Genomic DNA, 18,768 nt, shown 5'->3' on the forward strand with positions numbered 1-18,768 from the left:
GTTAGAGATTCACGGCCTATCATTGATCTGGACACTGGACCAGAGACCGGTGAATCTATCTGCTCATCTCTAGTCCCAGATACAGCGGACAGTCCCGAATTTTGGTCTACACTCAGCAGTCTTGTGTGCCTGCTGATTGTCCCTCACTACCACCGCCCCTCTGACATCTCCTCCTGCCAGGGTAGCAAGAAATGGTAAATGTGCGTGGAATGGGGTGTGGTCAGGGTCGTGGCCAAAATTTGCTATGGCGCACTACACGCTCCACATAATTTGTCCCTTTTTCTTATCATCAAGAGATGGGAGGTATGATAAATGTAGTAGTTAGGCTATGTGCACACTTAGCAGAAAATTTCTGCGCATTTTCCTCACAGTTCCAGACCCATAAGAATTGCCAGAAATGCGGAAAAATCCGCAAAATTAATGAGCATGCTGCGTTTTTTACCGCAAAGCGTTTTTTTCGCGGCAAAAAAACGCATCAATATGCACAAAAATTGCAAAATGCATAGAAATGAATGGGAAGCTTATTTTTAGCGTTTTTATAGCGGATTTATTGGCAAATCGGCTAAAAAAACGCTGTGTCTTCACACAGCCTCAAAGAAAAGTTCACAACACTTAATTCATAAGAATGTAGAGTTTAATTCATAATGAATGATGGAATATCAAAAATAAATTACCCAAGGGTATAAAAGTTCATCAATGAGGGGGTCACATCAAATAAGAATAAAATTAACAAACCCATAGGAGTCAAAGTGCACGGTTTGTCCTCTCTGTAGATTGTCACAACGTTCAACAGAGCTCATGTTTCAGGCTGGTTTGGCGGGCAAAGTTATGACAATAGAACTATGACATCTACTGATTTCATTTCCACACTAAACCACCTTATGTACAATAAGAAACTACATATATGATAAGGGAGGACACTGTATGAATAGGCGTACCTAGGGATCCAAAAGGGACAACACAATCCAGATTTTTCAAACTCTGGTAAATATAGCTGCTGTGTATGTTTTTGTTTTTTCACCAACAAGAATGTTCCTATCCGTAAACAATTACATCCAGTGACATCTGTTCTGACTGGAGTCATGCCATTTATTTTCTTCTCCACCTTTGTCCAATCAAGACAGCTTCTCCTGGTCACGACTTGTCTCTGTAGAGTTTGCCATGTAGATGTCTTCGGTTCCTCACTTTAAGGCCATGTTCACACGTTCCGTATTTAGTCAGTATTTTATTTGTAAGCCAAAACCAGGAGTGGAACAATCAGAGGAATAGAAACCTGTCACCACTTCTGGATTTATCGCCCACTCCTGGTTCTGGCTTACACATACTGAGGGAAAATACTGACCAAATACTGAACGTGTGCATGTGGCGACAGCTAACCACATACCACACCCTGAAAATAACCACATAAAAGGCACACCAAATTAAAAAGCCACATGCAGTGCTTCTAAAAAGAGATGTGCCCTAACCTGCGTCTCTGAATACAAATATCCCCTAACTGTACCACCGGAACACATATATCCCATTTGTCCCTAATACAATCTACCTGAAATTGTCCCCATGATTAAAACAGAATTGCACGGTTACCCTGTATACAAAATGAAGCTACTATGCCTACCTAAATACAACACAAACGACTGTGCTCCCGGAATGTAAAATGGAGCTACTGCGCTGCCTCTGAATATAAAAGGAAGCCATTTGTGACCTCTGAATAAAAACTATAGGGAGTCTGTCAGCACAAAATGAATGTCCAAACTAAACAGCACTTTTCTCCAAAATCCTCTTCAAAAAACGTTTCCAATTCCTATCTATGGGTAAGTACACATGGTGTCTTTCACATGGATAGCACCTGAAAAAGCGCTGCAAAACTGCTGCTGAAAATGAACATAGTGCAGAGCAATGTAAAAGTGACATGGCTGTGCACACGTTTAGTCTTTTTTCACCTCTTTAAACCACTCCAGGGTTTGGTAAAGTTTATTTAAATAACAGAAGACGCCAACTGTAGAAAAATTGCCAGCGAAACTTGCTAATGAGGTTCTTGGTGTACCCTTGGTGTGGTTAAGTGCTTCAGTGCACCTTCCCACCTACCTATTTTACAGGTATCTCTCCCCATCTTCTCCCCACCAACAATGGGCGCTCATAATAATCTCTGCTTTTTAGCCCATCAAATGCAACTGTTACGTCTCTGGCATTTTTATCCCTTCACAACATGCGCTGTACATGCAAGGCGGAAGCAGCAGGTGACCTACCACTAGCTGATCTACTGAAGACCACCGTGCCTGTCATTACAGAACGCTGCCTTAGCTTCAAAGGAGATCGTAATTTCAGCTATATGCTGGATATAGCACAAGCGATCAGATGATCGCAGTTTCAAGTCTCTAAGGGGACTATTAAGAACAGTGAAACGTTAAAAAAAAAAAAAAGTTTTAAAAAAAATATGAAAAAACAAAGTTTAAATCTTCCTTTTTCCCCATAAAAAAATAGACTAAAAAATAAAAAAAACCCATTCAGAAAAGTCCAGTCTATCAAAATATAAAAATAATAAACCCGATTGGTAAACACTGTAAAGAGAAATAAAATCAAGAACTTAAAAATTAAATTTTTTTTGGTTGCTGCAATTCCACAAAAAATGCTGTCACAAGCAATCAAAAAAAAAAAAAAATCACATCATTCCCAAAATGTTATTACTAAAAACTTTTCAAATTTCATATACCGTATATACTCGGGTATAAGCAGACACCCCGAATTTTGCCACAAAAAACTGGGAAAACTTATTGACTCGAGTATAAGCCTAGGGTGGAAAATGCAGCAGCTACTGGTAAATTACAAAAATAAAAATAGATACCAATAAAAGTAAAATTAATTGAGACATCAGTAGGATAAATGTTTTTGAATAGCCATATTGAATCAGGAGCCCCATATAATGCTCCATACAGTTCATGATGGGCCCCATAAGATGTTCCATACAAAATACACCCCATATAATGCTGCACAAAGGTTAATAATGGCCCCATAAGATGCTCCCCAGAATAATATGCCCCATATGCTGCTCCATAAAGGTTAAGGCCCCATAAGATGCTCCATAGATTATGCCCCATATGCTGCCCCATAAAATGCTCCATAGAATATGCTGCCCCATAAGATGCTCCATGGATTATTCCCCCATATGCTGCTCCATATATTATGCCCCCCATATGCTGCCCCCACAAGATGCTCCATATATCATGCCCCCATATGTTGTCCCCATATGCTGCTCCACATATCATGCCCCCATAAGATGCTCCATACATTATGCCCCCATATGTTGTCCCCATATGCTGCTCCACATATTATGCCCCCATATGCTGCCACGTCATCTGTCAGTGACGTTCAGGCAGCAGAGGGCACGGCGCGCACTAACCACGTCACCGCGCCCCCTGCTGTCTGAATGTCACTGACAAGAGGACACATCAGACAGCAGCAAGCACCGATGGACCAGGGACAGGTGAATATAGCCTATACTTACCCCGTCCTCGGTCTCTGCAGTCCCGTTCTCCCACTGTCTTCAGCAGTCACGTGATACCGCATTACACTCATGAATATGCGCATATTCATGAGTTTAATGAGCGGTACCATGTGATCGCTGAAGGCAGGAAGGAAGACAGTGGAGAAGCGGAGGGCTGCAGAGACCGAGCCAGGACGGGGTATGATCTGGACACCCCCGCTCCCCCTCTCCCGCCGACCCCCAAGTATATGACTCGAATATAAGCCGAGAAGGGGACTTTCAGCCCAAAAAAATGGGCTGAAAATCTCGGCTTATATTCAAGTAAATACGGTATTTCAGATTTACATGCTATAGCAGTACAGAGTGCAACTTTATTTGTTGGTTATATATGGAGACGGCTACTCTTTTTAAGCACCTGTACACACATTTTCTGGTTAGGATGTGATGGTCAGACTTTTGATATTTGCATACATTGGCTCCCTTACTGAGCACTTCACCCCTCAGACTCAAGCGTTTTTAATTACAGTAGGATCCTACTTTCCTATATAACTATAGGCTTTAGCCCAAGAGAGGAATCACACAGGCAGGTTCCCAGCAACAAGAATCGCCTTATCGTGGCTGCCGGGTACACATGAATTGGTCAATTTACCATATTTTTTGGACTATAAGACGCACCGGATCATAAGACGCACCTAGGTTTTAGAGGAGGAAATTAGGGGGGAAAAAAATTGAAGCAAAAAATGTGGTCAATTTTGTACTTAATATCCCCTATCCTGGTAAATATGGTTCCCTCATCCCCATCCTAATACACATGACCCCCTCATCCCTACCCTGATATGCATGGCCCCCTCATCCCTATCCTGGTGCGCATGACCCCCTCATTGCTATCCTGGTAGGAATGGTCTCCCTCATCCTTATACTAGTATGCATGGCCCCATCCCTATTCTGGTATGATTGGCCCCCATCCCGGTCCTGGTATGCATGGCCCCCATCCATACAATTGGCCCCACCCCCATTCTGATCTCTCTGGGCGTGGAGAGACGTGAATATTAATTTCTCTTAAGTAGTGGCACACGTGACAGCCCGGCAGCTGCAGGAAGCTAGTGATACTCACTTCTCTCTGCGCGCACAGTCCCGGTGTGCAGAGCAGAGAGTATTCCGGCAGCTACCTTTCGGCTTGCAAGCAGCACATGACGTCCCCGCCATTCGCTGCTTACAAGCATAAAGCAGCTTCTGGCATCGGAACAAGATGCTGCAAGGGAGCTCCGGGAACGGAAGTGTAATGATTTTTTTTTTTAATGTTTTCTGATGGCGCCGTGCATACCATGACCGGGTTTGGGGGCCAATCATACCAAGACACACAATATTCATTGCCCTCCACACCCATGCACGTGGAATGCAGTAAATATTAATTTCTCTTTAGCAGCGGGCACAGGAGTTAGCCGCAGCCACCGGCTCTTGCCTCTGACCTGCTGCGTCTCCTACGTCGCTCCCCCACCGCAGCCAGAGCCGGTACAACCGGACTATAAGACGCATCCCCCATTTTCCTCCACAATTTTGGAGGAAAAAAGTGCGTCTTATAGTCCGAAAAATACGGTATGTGCTAAGTATTCTCCATTTTTCTAAATTTCTAGACCACTAATGCATTTAAATTTCATATATTTCAGATTTGCATGCTATAGCAATACAGAGTGCAACTTTGATGATGAATAAAAACTTTGTCTCGCCCCACAAAAAATAAGCCATAACACACAGTTCCATCAGACGAAAAAGAAAAACTTCTGATCTTTTTTTTAACCACCAAAATAATAAAGAAACTTGAAATGTTTGGTATCACCGTAGTCGTATTGATGAGGATAATAATATTGCAAGATCATTTTTCCATTAAAAGGACACCGTGTAAATAATTCCCTAAAAAAAGTCAAAATTGCATTTTATTCAAAATTCAACCCACTTGGAATTTTTTTTCCCATTTTCCAGTACATTATGTACTAAAATTAATGGTGTCATTGAAAAGTACAAGTCGTCCATGAGAGCATTGATGGTTAATATAATGATACCTCAGATGCTTCTGGGTACAGTTAGGCTACTTTCACACATCAGGTTTTCGGCGTCAGGCGCGATCCGGCGTCGTGCCGGAACGCCGGATCCGGCAAATGTTTCGTAAAACCGGATGTGACGGATCCGGTTTTCTGGCGGATCCGTCTTTTTCTGGACAGACAAAACCGGATCCGTCTCATCCGGTTCATCCGTTTTTCTATCCGTTTTTCGACGGATTACGCCGGATCCGGTTTTTAAAATTGACCCTTGTGGCCTTCCGAACGGGATTGGCTACTGGAAAACTATATATAGCATTTTCCTACAGCCCTTCTTTGACAGGTTGTAGAGGAGAAAGTGCAGGTTGGAGAGAAGAGCAAGTTACTGGTGAAGATGGATGTTGTCATTGGAAATATTTTGAAGAATTTGGCGGATTTTACAGCGGAGGCAAATCGTTTGAGGGTGATTGTTCTGGAGAAGGAGAGAGCGAGACAGCAGCGCATCAGGCATCGTAGACGACGTTTGTGGATCCACCCCATCACAGCCAAGAGAATGACGCGTGGGGTCTATTCTACACTATGCATGGACCTTCGACGAAACCCGGATACATTTTTTGGATATGTTAGGATGAAAATGGAGAATTTTGATTACTTGGTGGAGCGCATTGCACACCTCATAAGAAAAGCGGACACCTATTGCCGCTTCTCTGTTTCACCCGCAGAGCGTCTGATGGTGACTTTAAGGTAAGCCACATTTATTGGATATGATCGCATCAGAGCACACTTTCACTGCAATCTTGTTGGTGGTAGTTTGTATCTCCAAGTGTTATAGGTCAGTTTTGGTATGTAATGCTGTGATTTAAAACTAATTTATTGTTTTTTAATTCCCCACAGATTTCTTGCAACTGGAGAATCCCTTTCGTCACTGCATTTCCAGTACAGACTCGGGATTTCCACCATATCTGGAATTGTGAAGTACACATGCCGTGCACTGTGGGACTCCTTAGCTGAAGAGTTTTTACCAGAGCCCACAACAGAGAGGTGGATTGAAATTGCTGACAAGTTTCAACAGATATGTCAGTTTCCAAACTGCTTGGGCGCTGTGGACGGGAAACATATCCGCATTGTAAAGCCAGCTGGATCGGGATCGGAACATTTCAATTGCAAGAAATATTTTTCAATTGTCCTCATGGCCATCGCTGACGCGGAATACAAATTTATTGCGATTGATATTGGGGCCTATGGCCGCTCCAATGACTCTCAAGTTTTCAAACTGTCTGCCATGGGGCGTAAACTGTATGGAAACACCTTCCAGTTCCCACCACCTAGACCGCTGCCGCAAACATCTGGTCCACCTATGCCATTTGTCTGTGTAGGGTATGAAGCCTTCCAGCTGTCAGAACACCTTTTGAAACCGTACTCTAGCAGAGGATTGACAAGACCAAAACGCATTTTTAATTACCGCCTCACAAGAGCAAGAAGAATGGTTGAATGTACCTTTGGTATTCTGACAGCCAAATGGCGGGTCCTATTGACTGCGATCAACCTCAAGATAGAAACTGTGGACGAGGTGATCAAAGCGTGCGTGGTACTCCACAATTTTGTTAGCTGCAAGGAACCCATTTCCATTGAGGACACCTCTGAAGAAACCACCTTGCAAGATTACCATGACATTACCACTAGAAGTTCTGTGACGGTTTCAGTAATGAGGGACAATTTTGCACTATACTTTATGTCACCTCAAGGCAGAGTACACTGGCAGGATGACAGAGTGTGAAAGATTTGTGCCCAACCAAACTTGTGTACCTTCTGTACCAACAGTATATACCTTTGCCAACCAAAGTTGGCTATCTTGTCATGGTCTCTATTTTTAGCTTTAGGCCACAGGTGTGTACCTGGTTGTGTTTTATGCAAAGTATTTCACCTTTTAACAAAAGTTGTGTACATTGTTAGGAAATCACCAACAATAAACACAACTTTTTAGGTGAAATACTTTGCTTCAAACACAACCAGGAACACAACTGTGGCAAAAAGCTAAAATTTACCCACAGTTATATACCTAGTTTTGAATACCATTTCACCTTTTAAATACCCTGTATTTAACCTTTTTCGCCGCAGAAAGAAATGACAGACAACCAGTGTAAAATAATTTAACTTTTATTGAAAAATGTTTTTTTTAGTAAACTTTTTTAAAATTTTAATAAACTTGTTTAATAAAACTTTGAAACTATAAAACTGAAACCATAAAACTGGTCATTTTTATTTAAATACACACATTATAAATCTGTGTAGTGTGTGGTGGAAATACTGCTGTAGGGGCTGCGGGACACTTCGACACTGGGAGTGTGGAGAGAGGACTGGGATCGTGGTGGGGAAGGAACAGTTAGAGGTGAAGGTGTGGAAAAAACTACAGAATGGGTGGACATGTGGGAAGCAGAAGAGGTGGTGGGTGGTGGAGTGGAGGGTTGGGCAGGGACTGTAGGAGCAGATGATGTTGATGGCAAGTTGTATGGGGAAGGAGTTTGGTACGGGGCAGGTTGCTGGAAGTGGGGAGATGTCTGGTACGGGGCAGGTTGCTGGAAGTGGGGAGATGTCTGGTACTGGGGAGGTTGCTGGTACTGGGGAGTTTGCAGGTACTGTGGAGGTTGCTGGTGCTGGGGAGGTTGCTGGTGCTGGGGAGGTGGATGGTGCTGGGGAGGTGGATGGTATGTAATAGGAGGGGGAGGATGGAAAGTGGCTGGAGGTGGATGGTATGTAATAGGAGGGGGAGGATGGAAAGTGGCTGGAGGGGGTGTAGATGTAATAGGAGGGGGAGGATGGAAAGTGGCTGGAGGGGGTGTAGATGTAATAGGAGGGGGAGGATGGAAAGTGGCTGGAGGGGGTGCAGGTGGAGGAACTACTGTGGTGGGAGGAGGAGGAGGTTGGGAGGTAACTTGCTGGAGAGCAGCGTGGCATGAATGCATTACATGCATCTGCTGGGCAGGAGAGAGCGTTTCCATGCGCTCCACAACAGACCTGAAAAAGGTGTGGTTTGGCGAAGATCTTGCTTCTGAATGCATGGTTTGCAGAAGTGTCTTCACCTCCAGAATGCTGGAGTTGATCTGCTGATAGCCTGCGGAGATTTGCTCTGACAAGACTTTTAGACAGTTCTGGAAAGATGCATTCAGATGCAAGAACTCTGGCGCATAAGTCTTTTCCTGACCCCTCTGCCGCTGCCGCCCAGTACCCGCAGGTGTACTAGAGGTGGCAGGGGCAGAAGGGTGGGGTAAAGGGAAAGCGATCTCCTCACCAGCAGCTTCATGTAATGTAGGCGGCCACGATGCTCCTGTGCTGGTGGATGGGACAGATGGGTCGAATGTGTGGGAAGGCTGGGAAGGTGCAGATGTACCGGGGCGGTCGAAGTGTCCCTCGGTGCCGGTCTCCTCAGGGATCGCCTCAGAAGGGTCCAATCGTGCCGGCTCCCGAGTGCTGCTCACCGTGCTGTGGAATAAAGAGAAAAAAAAACAATTAAAATACTGACATGGTATGGCCCTGGCTGAAAAAAAATTTTACATCTAACATTTTTTTTCACATGTGGTGTGTAATATTTACCTTCTGGTGACCATTGTTTCCCGGAGGAACGACAGGGCTTCTGCGTACTTGTACTTGCTCCTGCGTCCTCCAGATCCACTCGGGGCCCGCATCTCTTTATTGAACTCCTTCTTGAAACGATCTCTCACAGACCGCCACCGATTCACAATTCTGTTCCCTGAAACGAGAAAGGAGTGGTTAGTATACAACATCAGTGTTTCCCAAACTCCAGTCCTCATGGTCCCCAGGGGTCATGTTTTCAGGATTTCCATAGTAAATAGAAATCCTGAACACATGATCCGTGGGGACCACGAGGACTGGAGTTCGGGAAACACTGGTTTACATCAAGCAACCGGTACTGTATATACTTACGCTCTTTAATCTGGGCCCGAGCTTCGAGGTCCTCCCAGCGGCCCACAAGGAGCGAACAGATTTCCTCCCAGAGTCGTCGGGTAACGATCAGGTCAGCGTGGCGGCGGTCAGCCATATTCCAGAGCGGCTCCCTTTCTCTGACGAGATCGATGAGGCGGTCCACATCAATCCCTCCATCCTCACCGTCAGAGTCGGGAGCACGCTGTGAAGGCTGTTAAAGAAAAAGACAAAAATAACATAATTAGCCTCCACAAAAGAAATGAAATAAAAAGTGCAAAAAAACAAAGCAAAAATATTTATACTTACACGCTGGTGACCGCCGCGTTGCTGTCGCCGACGACCCTGGGAGGCACTGCGAGGACCTCTTGGCCAAGCACCAGATTGGGAAGACTAGAGAAGAAAACAAAAAATGTTATGTCTTTGGATGTAGGCATTTGTTTGCTGTGTGTGGTCTGCAGAACATTGTTTTCTATGTGTTGTGTGTAGTGTGATGTTGTGTTTCTGCGTTTGATGCAAAAAACTTACCAATTGTGAGCCCACTCCAGGTGTCTGTCCACCCCTTCCTTCTTCTTCTGGGAGCTCCTCTTCATCTTGTGATTCCTGTTTTGAAATAAAAGGCAATGAATAGACATATATTACAGAGAAGATGGATTTTGGAAATAAAAACTTACCGTCAAATGCTGACGATGCGAGGGAGGGCTCCCAGAAGATGATGTGCTGTCTTCCTGGTGGCCACACTCCATGCCTGTGGGTGGTGTTCCAGCTGCTGCCATTGCTGCTGCTGCTGCATCTATTGGGCGGTTGTTGAATAAAGAGAAACAAAGGGCCAATGAATATCTTGATATTCAATAGCCCTAGTTTGGAGGAATGGGTTATTTGATAATTACCGTCTCTCATCTGCTGCTGGCCTCCCCTCCTCAGCATGTTCTATTTGCTGCTCCATTTGGGGTGGTGGTGGTGCGGATGGTGCTGCAGTGGTCTCCTGCCTTCTCCTGCTTCGCTTGGTTGCTTTCTTGGGTGGCATGTTGGGTGTGGCTGTGGGTCCCACTGTCTTGCTTTTATATATGTCTTGTGGGCAGAGCTACTGAGCATGCTCAGACCAAAAAACCGGATCCGGCGCATTGCGGCGCTCATAGGCTTTCATTGTGTGAAAAAGCCGGACGCGCCGGATCCGGCGTGTCCGGCTTTTTCGCCGGAGACAAAAAACGTTACAGTCACCGTTTTTTCCAGACGCCGGATCGCGACACATTGCCGGATCCGGCGAAAACCGGATGAAACGCATGGCCATCCGGCGCGATCCGGCGCAAATGCAAGTCAATGGGGGGGAAACCGGATCCGGCATTGCATTTCGCCGGATCCGGTTTCTGTCAAAAGCGCCGGATCGCGCCTGACGGCGAAAACCTGATGTGTGAAAGAGGCCTTAGAATATCTGGCTAATGAATTACCCTAGTCTGAACAAAAGGAGTATAATTGATAGAAATAAGGATCATTCAATCTGTAATAATGAGCAATGTGAGTCCTTTTTTGAACTAAGGGAAACCCTGGAAGGCAAAATTTTAGAGACAAGTCGATCCCTAGTGGCTCCACCCTCCCCCTTTTCCCTCCCTGCCAGCTATTAAATCGAATGAATCGTCACTGCTCCCCACTCCCATAGTCGACCCCCACCTCTCGGTACCAGCTTTAGTGCATGGAGTTGGGAGGGACTATGGGTGTGGGGAGCAGTGAATACATTCTTTAACCCCTTAACGACCGCCGATACGCCTTTTAACGGAGGTAATTAAGGGTACTTAAACCACAGCGCCGTTAATTCACGGCGCTGTGATTTAAGTGAATAGCGCCCCCCAGTGTCGGATTTTCTCCGGGGTCTCGGCTGCCAGGGGTAGCCGAGACCCCAGAGAACATGAATCGGTCGGTTTTTACCGACCTCCGCTTTTGCGATCGCCGTTATTAACCCTATAACGGCGACCGCAAAAAAAAAAAAAAAAGCCGCGATTTTACATTTAATTTCTCTTTCCTCTGATGTGATCGCACATCAGAGGATAGAGAAATAGGGTCCCCGATCCCCCCGGTCCCCTCCCGGTACCTCTCCCTTGTCCTCCGTCCCCTCCCGGTGGTCCCGCGCCCGCCGGCGTCATCCGATGGGCACCACCATCTTGAAAATGGCGGGCGCATGCGCAGTGCGCCCGCCGGGAATCTGCTGCTCCGGCTGGCAGATTCCATTCATTATTTTGATCACTATGATAAACGATCATAGTGATCAAAATAATAAAAATAGTACATAACCCCCCCTTTTATCACCCCCTTATTCTGGCACACATAATGAAATAAAAAAAATATTTTTTTTTTCAGTTTTCCATAAGGGTTAGGGTTAGGCTAGGGGTAGGGTTAGGCTAGGGGTAGGGTTAGGCTAGGGGTAGGGTTAGGCTAGGGGTAGGGTTAAGGGTTAGGCTAGGGTTAGGGCTAGGGTTAGGGCTGGGCTAGGGTTAAGGGTTAGGGTTGGGCTAGGGTTAGGGCGAACTAGGATTAGGGTTAGGATTAGGGATTAGGGTTGGGATTAGGGTTAGGGGTGTGTTGGGGTTAGGGTTGGAGCAAGAATTGAGGGGTTTCCACTATTTACCAACTTTGGGGGTCTAAAAATTGGGGTCTAAAAAAATCACTTTTGTGGAAATAAAAAAGACTTTATTTTCACGGCTCTGCGTTTATAAAACTTCTGTGACGCGCTTGGGGGTTCAAAGTGCTCACCACACATCTAGATAAGTTCCTTAGGGGGTCTAATTTCCAAAATGGGGTCACTTGTGGGGGGTTTCCACTGTTTAGGCCCATCAGGGGCTCTGCAAACGCAACATTATGCCCGCAGACCATTCCATCAAAGTCTGCATTCCAAAATGGCACTCCTTCCCTTCCGAGCTCTCCCATGCGCCCAAACAGTGGTTCCTCCCCACATATGGGGTATCAGCGTACTCAGGACAAATCGCATAATAACTGTGGGGGTATGATTTCTCCTGTTACCCTTGTAAAAATAAAAATTTGGGGGTGAAAAGATCATTTTTGTGGAAAAAAAAATGGATTTCTTATTTTCACGGCTCTACGTTATAAACTTCTGTGAAGCACTTGAAGGTTGAAAGTGCTCACCACACATCTAGATAAGTTCCTTCATGGGTCTAGTTTCCAAAATGGAGTCACTTGTTGGGGGTTTCCACTGTTTAGGCCCATCAGGGGCTCTGCAAATGCAACATGATGCCCGCAGACCATTCCATCAAAGTCTGCATTCCAAAATGGCACTCCTTCCCTTCCAAGCTCTCCCATGCACCCAAACAGTGGTTCCTCCCCACATATGGGGTATCAGCGTACTCAGGACAAATCGCATAATAACTGTGGGGGTATGATTTCTCCTGTTACCCTTGTAAAAATAAAAATTTGGGGGTGAAAAGATCATTTTTGTGGAAAAAAAATGGATTTCTTATTTTCATGGCTCTACGTTATAAACTTCTGTGAAGCACTTGAAGGTTGAAAGTGCTCACCACACATCTAGATAAGTTCCTTAATGGGTCTAGTTTCCAAAATGGGGTCACTTGTTGGAGTTTTCCACTGTTTAGGCACATTAAGGGCTCTCCGAACGCAACATGGCATCCGATCTTAATTCCAGCCAATTCTGCGTTGAAAAAGTCAAACGGTGCTCCATCCCTTGCGAGCTCTGCCGTGTGCTGAAAAAGGGGTTTACCCCCACATATGGGGTATCGGCGTATTCAGGAGAAATTGTACAACAAATTTTGTGGTTGATTTTCTCTTTTAACACTTGTGAAAATAAAAAAAAATTGGTTCTGAAGTAATTTTTTTCCAAAAAAAAGTTAAATGTTAATTTTTTCCATCCACATTGCTTTCGTTCCTGTGAAGCACTTAAAGGGTTAATAAACTTCTAGAATGTGGTTTTGAGCACCTTGAGGGGTCTAGTTTTTAGAATGGTGCCACTTTTGGGTATTTTCTGTCATGTACACCCCTCAAAATGACTTTAAATATGATGTGGTCCCTAAAAAAAATGGCTTTGTAAATTTTGTTGTAAAAATGAGAAATCGCTGGTCAACTTTTAACCCTTATAACTTCCTAACAAAAAAAAATTTTGCATCCAAAATTGTGCTGATGTAAAGTAGACATGTGGGAAATGTTATTTATTAAGAAAGTCTTAGTTACTCACCGGTTAACGGTATTTTTCGGAGTCCATGACAGCACCACCTGAGAGAGGGGATCCGCCCTTCAGGAACAGGAAACCTACAGATACAAAAGGGCGGCACCTCTCCCACGCATCAGTTGGATTACAGAGCACAAGAGGACCACAATGGTTAATAGCAAAATTATATACAGTACTTTACACAACTATTCTTTACCGGTGTACATACAAGAGGAAGAAGTGCACACCCAAATTTAAACTAAAGGGAGGGAATATACGGGTGCTGTCATGGACTCCGAAAAATACCGTTAACCGGTGAGTAACTAAGACTTTATTCGGTCGTCCATGACAGCACCACCTGAGAGATTTACAGAGAATAATAACTATTTTAGGGAGGGACTACAGCCTGCAGTACCCTTAAACCAAAAGAGAGGTCTGTGGAAGCACCCAAGTCTAGCCTATAATGATTATAAAAGGTGCTCGGAGAGGACCAAGTAGCCGCCTTACATATCTGGTCAATGGAGACTTCTGATCTCTCGGCCCACGAGGACACCATGGCTCTGGTGGAATGCGCCCTCACTTTTGCAGGTGCCGGTCTGCCCTTTGAGGTGTATGCAATTGAAATAGCCTCTCTAATCCACCTAGCTAGTGTATTTTTTGACACTCTACAGCCTTTCCTGGGACCTTGATGGGAGATAAATAGGGCATTCTCCTTTTTCCAGGGGTCAGTAACCGCCAGATATTCTTTAAGGCATTCTCTAACATCTAAGGTGTGTAATTTCTCTTCCTTCTCATTAGCTGGATTAGGGAGGAAGGATGGAAGGACTATTTCCTGTGTTCTATGAAAGCTAGAAACTACCTTCGGTAAGTACGCCGGGTCAGGTCTGAGTATTACCCTATCGTCCTTAAACTGTAAATAAGGAGGACGCCTAGATAATGCCTGGATGTCGCTTACTCTACGAGCTGAGGTTAGAGCTACCAGGAAGGCTACCTTGAGGGACAGGTTTTTTATAGAGGCTGATGAGATGGGTTCGAAAGGAGCTTCTGTCATGGCTGTGAGGACTAGGTTCAAGTCCCATGGCATGAATCTATCCTTCACCACTGGCCTGGATCTACCTGCTGCCTTGATGAATCTACTGACCCAGTAATTACCCGCGATGTTGCAGCTAAAGAGGGCCCCCAAGGCTGAAACTTGTACTTTGAGGGTACTAGTGGAGAGCCCCATTTCTAGACCTTTCTGAAGAAATTCTAAGATTTGATTTATAGGAGCCGAACCCCCAGTGACTACTCTAGAGTTCTTTAGGAATCTCTTCCAAATTTTGACATAGATCTTGGTAGTAGTGATCTTTCTACTTTTAAGTAGAGTGTCAACCAGGTCTGGGGAGAAGCCTTTATCTTTCAGCAGTGTCCGTTCAAACTCCACGCCGTCAGATGTAGGCCAGCCACCTGAGGATGAAAGACTGGGCCCTGGGATAGGAGATCCGGGATCTCCGGCAGGACCCAAGGATCGGACACTGACATGGTCCTGAGGCATGAGAACCAAGCCCTCCTGGGCCAAAACGGAGCGATCACTATAACTTTCGCTCTGTCTCTCCTGATTTTCCTCACCACTAGAGGTAATAGCGATAGGGGAGGGAAGGCATAGGATAGCCCGAAATCCCACTTTATCAGCAAGGAGTCTACCGCCAGGGGGTCTTCTCTGGGATTTAGTGAGCAAAACTGCCTTACTTTCCTGTTTTCTTTGGTGGCGAAGAGATCTATCTCTGGCAGTCCCCACTTCTGTACAATCAGGTCGAAGATAGTTTTTTAGGGACCATTCTCCTTGCCTTAAGAGATTGCGGCTCAGGAAATCTGCCGTGGTGTTTTCTTTCCCCTTTATATGTAGAGCTGTTAATGATAGGAAATGCTGCTCTGCTAGCTGGAACAGCCGTTCTGCTACATTCATCAGGGATTTGGAACGGGTCCCGCCTTGGTGGTTGATATACGCTACGGTGACCAGATTGTCGGAGAACACTCGCACATGATGGCCCTGTAGATACACAAGCAGTTCTTTAGCCGCCAGCTCTACTGCTGTCAATTCTTTCAAGTTGGATGACATCTCTATCTGATGATGCTCCCATAGGCCCTGGACCAGAATTTCCCCCATATGAGCCCCCCAACCGGAAGGGCTAGCATCCGTGGTGATTATGCGGGATATGTCATATTCCCAGGGAACCCCTCTGGATAAATTATTCTCATCTAGCCACCATTCTAGGGACTCCCTTGTGTTTCGGGACAAGGTTAGCTGGCCCTCTAAGTAACCCCCAAGCATTTTTTGATGCCTTAAGACCTCGCCCTGTAGAGTTCTTGAATGAAGCTGGGCCCACTGGACCGCCGGGATACAGGAGGAAAGTGAACCTAGAAGGGACATGGCTTTCCTGAGGGACATGGTCAGGTTATTGGAAGCGTTCAGGACCTGATAGTGTAGGCGAACCAGCTTCTCTGGGGGCAGACGGCATTCCTGTTTTACAGAATCTAGGATGAGGCCCAAGAATTGTTGGATTCTCATCGGCTGTAACCGAGATTTTTTAATGTTAAGCAGCCATCCTAACCGTTCTAGGGCAGACCTTGCCCTTTGTAGCTGTTGCAAACAATGGTTAGCCGTTTTCCCTACAATCAAGAAGTCATCTAAGTAGGGAACTACTAAAATGTCTGATTCACGTAGATGGGCCATAACTTCCGCTACTACTTTAGTAAACACACGGGGAGCGACTGCTACCCCAAAGGGGAGGGCCGCATACTGGAAATGTTGAACTGACCCATCTAACTGCACTGCCACTCTGAGAAAACTCTGATGATCTGCATGAATGGGTATATGGTAGTAGGCATCTTTCAAATCTAACACCACCATGAAGCAGTTTTGAAACAGTAATTTTATTGTTGAATTAATTGTTTCCATCTTAAATGGACGTGTGACCAGGAATTCATTGAGGGAGTTAAGATTTATTATGGTCCTAAAGGAACTGTCTGGCTTGCGGACCAGGAACAAAGGGGAGTAGAAACCTTTCCCCCTTTCTTCCTCTGGAACTTTAGTTAGGACCTTTTTATGGCAAAGATCCCGAACTTCAGCTTCCAGGGCAGACTGTTCTGATGAGGATGACCTAAGAGGAGTGACCTTAAAACGATCTTGGGGAACCCGGGAGAATTCTAGTCGTAGGCCCGCAGTTACCACCCCCAGTATCCAGTTGCTATTAGAGATTAATGCCCAGGCCGGGTAGAAGGCAGCTAGTCTCCCCCCTACCGGAGCAACTAGTCATTGGGGCGGCTTTTTAGTGTCCCGTGCTGGACCTTCCTGGCGCCCCCCTCCTCCGAACATGAATCCAGTACCTCTCCTTCTTTTGTCGTCCCATCTGCCCTGATCCCTGGACGGCCTCCTACGGAAATATCCTTTCCTGGTAAAGGGGCGTCTAAAAGAGGGGTTCGGCAGACTGGGGAACTTCTTTTTATCGTCCCCGGCCTTCTCTAAAAGTTCATCCAGGACGGGCCCAAACAGGTATTCGCCCTCACAAGGAATGGAACAGAGTCGAGATCTGGCCTGGATGTCTCCTGGCCAGCATTTTAACCAGAGAGCCCTTCGAGCTGCGTTGGATAAACCTGCGGTCCTAGCCGCCATCCTCGCAGAATCTGCTGACGCATCAGCCAGAAAAGCAGCAGCACTTTGGATAACTGGTAAGGCTTTTCGAATGTATGCTCTCGAGGTTCCATCCTTCAATTGGGAATCCAGCTGATCCAGCCAGACCATCAAGGATCTGGCCGTACATGTGGCCGCTACCGCTGGTCTCAATGCACCCGCTGACATCTCCCATGTTCCTTTCAGAAAAGAATCCGCTTTTTTATCTAGCGGGTCTTTTAAGGAGGCCATGTCATCGAAAGGTATGGAGGACTTTTTGGAGGCTTTGGCCACTGCCGCGTCCAGCTTAGGGGCCTTGTCCCATTTGGTTACCACTGGGTCATCAAACGGGTACCTTCGTTTGAAGGCAGGTGGCAAAGAACCTCTTTTTTCAGGCTTTTTCCATTCTCTATTTATTAGGTTCTGGACTTTATCATTCAACGGGAAGGATCTACGCTTTCTGGGATCTAGGCCTCCGAACATCACGTCCTGTGCCGAAAGTTCCGGTTTTGTGTCTGCTACCCCCATAGTGGACCTTACTGCTTTAACTAACTTATCCATCTGGTCTAAGGGAAAGCAGAAACGGCTCGAGTCTTCCTCTGAAGATGATGAAGTGGAGGCCGGGGAATCTGAGGAGATATCGATTCCAGGTGCGGCCGAGGACTCTGAACCAGAGAGGTTAACCTCTCTTCCCTTAGAGGAGTCTTTTTTAGATAGGGCCTTCATTTCTGTCCTGATTATCTCCCTCAGGCTTGTGGTGAAGTCCGGTGTTTCTTCCGCCACCTGTATGGACGGGGAAGAGTGTAAGGGCCTGTCAATCTACCCCTAGGGTACCCCTATCCAACCCCTACCGTTTGTCGCACGCATGGCTGACACAACTTTTTAGGGTCGCCGTCTGGCAAAGGGCAATTACAGAGGGCACATTCCCTGTGCTTCTGCTTCCCCGTAGCTTTCCTTGCCGGGTCACGGAGGGAGGCAGGAGGGTCCTTTAGCCTGGAGGAACTTCTGTGGCTTTGTTCGCCCGTCCGTTTCCTCTTCTGCTGGCCACTCGCCTGTGAATTCACTGTGGCCTGTTTCTCTGGGCGCTCCTGCGCCTCGTCCTGCTGCTCTGTGGGGGCTTCTGTCGAATCCATTGCTGGGCCTTCAGAAGCACCCCAGCAGCGTCACCTCCTGTCTTTTAATGCCACAGTGTCCGGGTCAGCAGGGCTCTGGCGCGGCACCTCCCCCCCCGGGTCCTCCCCCCCCGCGACTCCCCCCCACATGCTCCGTCCCCCCCCCCTCCCCGGGTACCGCGCGCCGCCCCAGACCGCCGAGCACCGGCGGGGCATCCCGGAAAGCCGGCCGGCACCCGACTTCCGGTTTCGGCGTTCCCGGCCCCGCCCCTTCCGCTGCGTCACTTCCGCCGCGCGATCAAGACCGCGGGAGCGCGCGGAAAGGAGCCGGCACGGCGCCCCCGGCTCCGGAATGCCTGCCGCCCCCACATGCGCCGACCTGC

Source organism: Dendrobates tinctorius, unplaced genomic scaffold (genome assembly GCF_039654945.1).
Source record: "Dendrobates tinctorius isolate UK_male_01 unplaced genomic scaffold, ASM3965494v1 ptg000103l, whole genome shotgun sequence".
Classification (NCBI taxonomy): Eukaryota; Metazoa; Chordata; class Amphibia; order Anura; family Dendrobatidae; genus Dendrobates; species Dendrobates tinctorius.